Here is a 10,000-nt window from a genome sequence, read left to right as displayed (position 1 = left end):
CCGCACATGTACAAGAGATGGTTAAACGTAAAATCATGAATCGGCTACGGAACGCAAACCAGCTACCAGTAGCCGTTCCAAAAGTAGATAACAAGGGAAACTGATTGGCCGCATTCCACCGTCGTCGAGTCGTGGACTTCTGACTCGATTTAATGTTTTAGGTCAAATTACAACTATCGTCTATGAGAGATATTAGATATACCTGTTACCACGATGCAATGAACACCAAACAAGTCATCATCATCATCACTAATCAAGTTAACTAATCAATGGCACGTTTTGTACGGTACTTGACTAAATAAATAGTAATACTGCGCAGAGATCAGAACACGTTGACACAAACGTAGAGGATATGTTTCGGTTGAGTCCGCCAACCAGATTGCCTTAGACCGCCATTGAAGGTCGTGCACTTTGACCGGTCGGACCAAATTGTCTCGTTCCATTTGATCAACTATTTTTTCCACTGCTTCATGCTCACGCTGAAGACTGTGACTAAGGGAACGAACAACTAGTAAATACCCTTAGTTTGAGGTCGTAAATCATCGGTCCTATGCTGTTTTGGACTGCTTTCTCCCGCGTACATTGAAAGTTAGCTTATGCACCTGCGACGAAACGAAAGATGTTGTACTTATTAGCTACGTTTACAGTGCGTATCTCTGTCTTTATCATATAGATACTGATGAAATACCAGGATTTCTCCTTATACTAAAAAAATCATAACTTCACCGCGCGCAGTGAACATATCATTTTTGTCTTTTCACATGTGAGAATATAGGTGTCGTCATGGTAACAAACACGATTAGCCAATAAAATGCGAGCTTCCTCCTCATTGTACGATACTTTTGCGCTTCCATATAATTCTTGTCTACTACATTAACATTTTTATTGCAAAATTTTACATTGTCATGATTTGCTTTTCTTAACTTTCATATCCTTCTTTATGTTACACAAGATGCGTGTTTGAGCAGTTGGTGACCACTTTTACATTTCGAAAATGAGTAAAACAAGTTGTTTTAAATCTGGACATTTCATCAATAACTATATATAATAAACAGAACATTACATGGCCGCTTGGGGATATGAATTTTATCTTCTCATGCTGAAAATATCTCACTCGTTCCCTTCGCTCAGTCGTGAGAGATACTTTCAGCACTCGAAGATAAAATTTGTATCCCCGCGCGGCCATGTAATATCCTCTATATCTATCTATTCAGTAGAGCGTTAGTCTGATGAAGGAAATGGTCCTCCACATGCAAGGACATGCTTGCGAGGGTGGGAATTAAGGATTACATCACCGTTGCTCTACCCACTGCGTTACAAGGTCAGACGAGAGCAGGCCGTGGGTATTGGAGGCGGCAGAAGGCCTCCTCCTTAGCTCGAAACTTGTGCGTAGGTTCAGTGGCTTGGGTCGGGTTTTTGCAACAGGAAAGTAACCTCCTATCATTTGGGCACATTTCCAAACTGGGATTTTTGTCCAATAAAAAGGTCCCTTTAGGACGCATTAAAATTGTGTGTCGTAAAACCGAAAGCAAAGGTCACTCTAACAAAGGTACTATGTGAAAAAAAAAAAAAAAAAAATAGTGAGGCGAGTAGAGTACAAGCTTATTTTAAGAATCAAAGGTTTATGTTAGAAACCGTTCGCCACAGATTGCTTGAAATAATGCCGTTTAAGGAGGCTCAAACCAATTTGAACACTTTCAATGAACTTTACTACCTCAACTAGTGGTACGCCGCACGGTATATTGGGGATTTTCTACCATGTGCTTTTGCCTTCGCCATGTTGTCTATAAAGGATAGTTGCGTTTACAGTCCGTTTCTTAAAAGAAATCAAACTGCTTTTCAATGAAGAATTTCTTGGAAAAAAAGGCAGGCAAATTCAGAAACAACTCCGTGCTTTTCACTGACTCGGCTGTGGCCCATATGTACGTTGCAAATGATTGCAAATTGTGTCTACTTGTATTTTTTTTTTCAGTGCGAACCACGAATCTTTATAACTTTCCGATGTTTAATTCCCATTTATCATTAGAAATAAGTTTTTTTCAGTCTTAATCCTATTTTTAATGTTATGAAACAAACTCAGTAGCACGAGCCTTTTATCAATCAATTATGGCATGAGGTTTATGTGACATCCGGAGTAATCAAGTTCGAGGCAAGCAGATTTTATCATGGATCATTGCAGTCATTTTCTGTTTTTCAGTGGCTTGCAACGTACAGTGACTCTGGTACTTAATCCAACCTTTAGGTTAGTAAAAATCTGCTAGAGAAGAACTTAAGTAAAGCGCCCTATATACTCATTAACAGGCAATTTAAAATCACACTTGCTTACTTTCCTTTTTTGAAAATAAATAAACATAATTAGGGTGGCTCAAACCGGTGATTTAAAAAATTTGGAGGCAATGTCCGAGTACTAAGAAGGATTAACTATACAACACTGTTTCAGTTAGTAGCATATGAAACACCAATAATTGCTTAACAAGATGCACATATTAATGTGACATAATAAATTACCATGGCAACAAAAGAACCATCTTAAATTCCCTATATTTTGTGTTTAAGCACTTATTACTCAAAAACAAACTTGGTGACCCCCATTTTTATTGCTGAAAAGTGATAAGCAGGCTAAGATGAATCAGGACGCAGCTCTTTACAACCTCTAATTTCACTGGGTCCCTTTAGGACGCTGCTCTATTGTTTTTAGGGTTATAGTCCATTGTTTCTTTTGTATCGTTCTTCGTGTCCATTGTTTTTTGAACCAATCCCGAGAGTCGTCCGAGAGCTGCGTGGCGGCTCTAAGATGAAATTATCTGCAAAGTTAAAAAAGCGGATTTAGAGCCAACATAAAATTTTCCAATTGTGACGGTGGCTATGAATCTGCTCCAGAGAAATTTTTTTTAAACTTTGCAGATAGTTTTTTCTTAGCTGCTAATCACTCACCAGCAACAAAAAATGGGGTCACCGAGTTTGTTTTTGGGATACACGCGTTTAAAGACAAAATACAGGGTGTTTTTAGAGTGCTCTTTTGTTGTCATGGTAACATATTACGCCACATTAATGAGTGTACATTAATGATAAGCACTTATTGGTGTTTCATATGGCGTTAATTGAAACAGTTAGGTAAATTCAAGCCTTCCTAACAGTACAGTTTGTTGCAAGTGTTAAAACTAGTTTTAGTCCCCTTATTAAAAGGGAATAAACTAAACACTCAGAGGAGATAGCCTGCACAACCTGCCAAAACAAGGTGTAGCAATATTCAACCGTCAGAAGTCGGGTCATAGAGATAATTCCTTCGACCGATAGGCTATCTTCTTCATTTATTATCCCAAGAACATTAATCACGCAGAAGTTTGTCGCTCTAGAATCAAATCCCTAAGGAGCACACTAATATTTTCCAGCTCATGACAACAAGTTGTTAAATGGCAAAATATTATCCTAGTATTGCCGAGAACCGACCCAAAGAGCTTTTGGTTTCCCGTAATTAACATGCAGGGGCCTGTTTGTCGAAAGTCCCGAAGTATTTCGAGCATATTTCGGCTGCCATTAATCACCCAAAAACAAAAAGGAAGAAGCATTAAGGCATGAAACGCGGGTCTTGTTTTCTTTCCTGGTCTTCTGAGGGCCATTGAGCATGGCCATTTCCAGTCACAAATGGCATTTCCGTAATTCGAGAAACAGGGACCCTACATACAGGCTCCATGTAAAGACACTTTGAATTGCATCAAGCAAGGGAAAGGTTCCTGAGAGGGAAGAATCGAAGCTACCGTGCAAACGATTCCCATTTACCAAGAGATACGATAACAATCTTCGAAGACCCAGCAGTAGATGGTCGGAGTAAGGGGTGAACAGTTTTAGCAAAGCAAACAAAAGACGATAAGAAATCTTTCTCTATTTTTGTTTTTCGCTCTTTTTAAAAATGTTCCCCTTGCCCTAACCACCTGACCGTGGGTTTGAGAGGATGAAAGTTTCGGTACCTTACGGTAAATGACGGTATGAGCTTTGAACTCGGGTAGATAGAGGTTTCTATGGTAATCTTCAGGTAAGAGCATGGGCCGCCATGCAGCTCTCGGAACAACTCTCGGGACTGGTTCAGAAAACAACGGACACAAAGAGCCTAAAAACTGTAGAGCTGCGTCCTAAAGGTATCCAATGATATTAGAGGTTGTAAAAGGGTCGGAGCTGCGTCCTGACTAAAGAGCATGTCAGGACTCTTTTGAACTCACTTCTCCCGAAAAGCAGAACAAATCAATCATTCTCTCTTGTCAAATTGATTTTATTCGTAAACAAAACACACCATTTACACAAAGCTAAGTAATCGAGACATTTCGTTGATAAAAACCCTTGAATACTGCATAAAAAGGATATCAAAAAAGCTAGTATTTGTTCTCAAGTCCTAAAAACACATGGATATAAATATCATTTATCCTAACCCTAACCCTTTCGAGTCTCCTTACGTAACTACGCTTTAAGTTTTTGTGTAATTTTGGTCTGCAATCATGAAACCAATGCTGACCACAACCGCGGTCTCGGAAACGTTTAATGGCACCATTGTTGAACAGCAGGGCTGAAAAATGACTGCACCTGCGCTAGGTAAACCACTCAAAGATGACGAACAAAAGAAGCCAATTAAAGATCTATTGTTTGTGTATAATATTCAACATGGCGGCCAAGATCTAACTTGCAAACCAACCATTGGAAGCAAAGCAGAAGCTCATGACATTAAAGCAATTAATTCTCGTTCTGAGCTCGGGTTTTTTTTAGTCTAAAAATGTCCTTATTTGGACGTAACGCAGGTCGCGCAGTTTTCCGCGCGTGCAGCTTCGATTTTTTTTTTGTCCATATTCCGGCATGAAAATGGTGTCCTAAAATTCCCAGCTTTGCTCTAAGCAAAAGAGTTGCACGCTTCAAGGTTATGTGCTAGTGAAGCGAAGCTTTTACAATACTAACTAGATTTATGTAAATACTGATGTACTTGCATTTCACCTACGCCAAATTGCGTCAAGAAACTTTCAATCCGACTTGCATAAATTCTAACAAAAGAAAGCTATTGAAAACATTTTCTTGAGATATCATGTTATTTCAAACAACGTTATTTCAGGGGAAAGGTTTTTAAGCTAGCACCGTGTGAAGCCATTCGAATGATTCGTTCTATAACAAGACTCCTAAGGTCCTAAGATACTCATAATGTCTTCCTTTTCCCGTTCGCTATTAAACATCCTCAGCCAGTCTTCTTTTCACAATACTTCACAGCTAATGCTGCTCGATCAACCGTGGGATGCTGTAATGCTTGTGCTAGACGTTGGTAGGTAGCTTTAGATGCAAACTTTTCTTGCCATCTTATCAGAACTTCTGCAAAATCACATTGTATTTAATCACAATTTTATACAAAAGTAATCATGAAACTGGCAGATGTGAGCTATAAAACTGTTCTTCCGAAGTAGCAAAAGGAGTGTATGGGAACTTTCTTCATTAATGTAACCTCAAGCTATCCGTACTATTCATCGATAACATAGAGCCATTCATTTGAAAGGTTATTTTACCTTTGGAACTTTTAACAATAGAATAAGGTTAGTTATTGAACCTTAACTGTTATTGATTATTGTAACGTAATTAGCAATTATTGAATGAGGCTGAGTAGGATATGAAGAATTCTGCAGGTCGAGGAAGGTGTTATCCACTAAGGCCGAAGGCCGATGTGGATAACATCCTCCGAGATCTGCAGAATTCTTCATATTCTACGAAAGCCGAATTCAATAACTGCTTTATTATTCATTCAAAATATTTTCTTCGCTCAAACTTCTAAACCTACTCGCATATTGGCAACAATTGGCTATTTGACTAAAACACTGCAGGCTATGCAAGTGCAATTTAAATTTTGGTGAATTTTCTTTGGCGTCCTCTCCTAAACGTCTATACTTACCGTAACATCTTTCAGAGAGTTCACGGTTGTCTTCTTCAATTTGCTCCAATACAGGCTCCGAAACCTCCAGAACTCGGCCAAGCATCTTCCATTTTGCACGCAGCTCATGTGCAATGAGAAGAACATCATCGCGTGAAGGAGTATTAGACTTATATGGAAAACTTGGGTCCAAAGCTGAAGGGTAAAAGAAATGATAGTAGGTTCTATGGGGAGCAGGGCTAGCTCATCGGTGTAAACATATATCTTTGCTTAATGCATGCCAGTCCGATCCTTGGAGTCAGCGTCATATATGGTTTGAGCTTGTTCCTTCTCTACTCCAATCTGAGATGTTTGCCCAGGGTATTCCGGTTTCCCTTCTCATGTAAAAAAAAAACCAAAATATTTGATGCGATTTGACTGGTAGAACCAAGCAACCAACATCTTTATCGATTGCTACCATGCAAACTTTATTTCAGTTCGGATTTCAGAGACGCCTAGAGGCTATTAGGGAGTTTAAGAAACGACGTCGGCTACGGCAACGACAACGCCAAAAAGCAGTAATATTATTGGTTAAAAGTACCAAAATGATCGTGCTGCACGTGCGACACGCAACGTAAAATGACCACAGCGTGGACAAACTACAGTGAATCTTTCAGTCTCAGTCTTTACTTCAAATCCGTCCGTACCAATCCAGTTATAGGACACTTTGCCCATATTGTATAATATAAACAAGTTGGAATAATCATGAAATACTTGGAATAGCTCAAGGTTATATTTTGAAGCGACGTTTTCGTCGCCGTAGGCGACATGGTTTCTTAAACTCTCTAATATCTCCGAGCAAATGACAGACAACAAAACACAACAACAACTTAAGTGCAGCCAATTAGTTGAGCCAGAGACCACCAGGATCAAATTCAAGTGGTCGCCAGAGCGCGTCTTGAATCCGGGATCGCCGGATTTCAAGACAAGCGTCATAACCACTGGGCACGCTGCCTCCTCAATTTATGCCTTTCATCGCACAACATTCACAAATTCGACAAATAGATAAAATTGTTTAGGGTCACTTGGCATTTTGACATGCAGGTTACCCCACCTCAACGAACAGAGGAACCTTTCCCCTACCTGACAATGATTAAAAATGATTAAAAATGGACTAAGGATTGGCGTACCTTCTGCCTCCGAAGACTTGTCCATTTCCTGCTCCTCGTTCTGCAATGAAAAAGAAATCTTTCAGGACACGCCAATGACATCCTATTCGCTGCCGGTAAACTAATAAATCCTCTCATTTTATCCTTGACAAAGGAAGATAAACGTTAATAACAGATATCGTGCCACACATGAAAAGTGCTGTAACAAAAAGTACATGCTATGCTCAGAAAATGGTCATTCATCGTTATTTGTCCGCAACTCTCGTTTGAGGCCTGTTTCCGCTCATTCTTAGCAGCAATAGAACACTATAGAAATAAAATAACTGTAATTTTAATAATTACAAAAACGGAATGTGCATCAGATTTGAATCGAGCTAATTCAGCAGCTACGAAAGTTATTGCATTCATACCGCTGACAACTTTGCTCATAGTTTTCAGCACGATTTCAAGGGCTAACACGTTACATGGGTAAATAAAAACGATTGACTGATTGATTGATTGATTGGAAAAACTGGTCCCAATTACACTTGGTCTTTGAATTTGAGAGACTGCATTTACCTGAGAATGCTGAAGTTCAAACCACTTCTCCAGTCCTGGAACTGTAACCGTTGCATGTGAAAAATTCTTCCGGCAACTGGCCAGCTCTCCGCAAGGTAGTACTCGGAGAAGATGAAGGGTATCGTCTTGGTCACTTTGCAGGCAATGCGTACATGCCACACTTAACTGATACCGAAGATTACTTAGCCAAGAAAGGTCTTTTGAGAGGCCATTCAAGGTTCCCTCGATGAAAGTGCGAACTTTGATGGCCATATTTTATTTGAACACGGAAGCCTCTTTAAAACGACCTTGATGAAACGTTTTCTGCAAATAAGAGCGAATATAATCTGCTTTCCAAGTGAAAAGCTGGCCCCATTATTAAACAGTTTAGGAGTTTCCTTGAACCCATTTTCGGAGCACCAACTGATGCATCTGGACACAAACTGTGGGAAGAGCCCATGAGGTACAAAACCATCGAGAAAATCCAGAAAGAGTGGACATGGGTCCCGTTCGGACGGCTTGATCTCGCAAAGCTCCGATGGTGATAATGTTAACTGTGTTGGTACGAAGTAGGTTTGCTCTTCTTCGTTTTCTGAAGTCGACATTCCTGAGGAAAATTTGGCGATTAATCCATACAGCTCCATCATTTCAAGGATATCCTGCTTTCGTAGGCCTTTCTTAATAAAATCGGAAAAAACATGATCGACAAGATCTGGCTTTAGAATGCCAGTATCTTGGAGTTCTTTCCAATACTTCCGGTACTTAGGAACCTAAGTATGAGAAAAACGTCAATTACCATGAGATGGGTCATAAAAAGACAAAGAACATGCACAAGTTTGCGTCTCTGTGGCATAAAGGATTGAGTACAACATAATACGTAACCTGCGATCAGGCGTACTTTTCTTTAGAGAAGGCGCAAAAAGATACGCCTGCTACAATTTCTTAACGAATCGTCTGCCGCCCGCCTGTCAAGAGTGATGTTATCTTGTGTCAAGTTAGTCTGTAAATGTGAGCGAATAGGATTTTACCGCAAATTACCGTTACTTTGCGACTCAAGGAAAGACGATTTGGCTGCGCATGTGTAAGATTTTTTTGCCTCGTAGACGTATCCCAAGGAGGATTCGAACTCGCTAACTCCTCATTCAGAAGCAATCGCGATACGACTACGCGACAGACTAAAGGTTCTTTTACACTGTGAATTGTCTCGCAGTGTTTTGGCGACATTGTGGCGGGACAAGTTGCACGAAACATTTCACAGTGTAACACCGTGCGTGTGCGCAATTAACCGAAAACAAGTTTTTGTGTTTTCCTTGCACGCAATGCCATATCCGCTTATCGCATGACTCGGTAACACATCCTATCGGGCTAATTACATAATCCCGATATTGTTAACAAAAAGGATTAAATGTTTTAAGAAAACATTTAAGAAACTTGTAAAGCATATGTGTACTCGTTGTGATTGGAATCAATGCCTCTAACAGCAGTTTTAACTGTGAAGAACTGTGCTACGAGGTGGGTGACCGAAAAGAAAGTTTGGTGTTTTCGTTCTACTCGATATCCGGTTATCCTACGACTCGTAAAACATTGTGCGTAACAATTCCTATTTGTTTTCAACAAACAGTAATTGAATGTCAAATGCTTATTTTATACACTTTCCTTTGATCAACCTTCTTCCAAACAAAATTAACGTTAACTCTTCTGAATTTCGGCTGGCCAATACCAGCCTTCATCAAGTCTACTTGGAGATCTAACGAATTTGCATGTTATGAAGTGATTAAAGAAGATTTCAAATGATAACGTAATGTGATATAGCTACTGGATAAACAGACCAAAATTACAAAAAACAAAATGCCGCTGAAACGGTATTTACTGAATAACGAGATCTTTAATTATCCGTCACGTTTGTCCGCCGTGACGTTATCCGTTATCGCGACGTTATGCTTGTTATCCGTGACATTGGTGTCACTCTTGGGATAAACAAACTTGATGGATAATTTAGCGATCTCATTATTCAGTATACAGTGTTTTAACAGCATTTTATTCTTTTGTAATTTTGGTTTGTTTATCCAGTAGCTATATCATGTTACGTTATCATTTGAAATCTTCTTTAAGTACTTCATAACATGTGTAACATATTCTGTAAATTCGTTAGATCTCCAAATAAACCTGATGAAGGCTGGATATTGGCCAGCCGAAATTTTGTTGAAAAATACTTGTTCGCGTTGTTTTATCAGTCGTGCAGTAGTCTACTTGACTTTCATAACTACTTTTGCTCAAAGTATTCACTCCACCTTTAGACACTATGGGTCGATTATTAAAACATATTTTAGACAATGTTTAACAAAACCGCGTTCTAAGCCATTTTCAATATTGCCAACAATCATATCAAAGTATTGTGTACTGCTGATGGTAACAAGAAGGT

At 39.4% G+C, this 10,000-nt stretch overlaps 1 protein-coding gene and 1 pseudogene across 3 annotated transcripts in view; both read right to left on the bottom strand.

The window, feature by feature from the left end:
• Window positions 1–10,000, bottom strand: part of LOC138051655 (uncharacterized) — a 91,844-nt gene that overhangs the window by 55,475 nt on the left and 26,369 nt on the right. The window lies entirely within an intron of this gene.
• The window catches only part of LOC138050921 (uncharacterized), an 11,413-nt pseudogene continuing 5,659 nt past the window's right edge, over window positions 4,247–10,000 (bottom strand).

This window comes from Montipora capricornis, chromosome 6 (assembly GCF_036669925.1).
Source record: "Montipora capricornis isolate CH-2021 chromosome 6, ASM3666992v2, whole genome shotgun sequence".
In the NCBI taxonomy this organism is placed as follows: domain Eukaryota; kingdom Metazoa; phylum Cnidaria; class Anthozoa; order Scleractinia; family Acroporidae; genus Montipora; species Montipora capricornis.
Note: the sequence above shows the minus strand (reverse complement) of the source record. Positions and strands in the feature narration are given on the sequence as shown.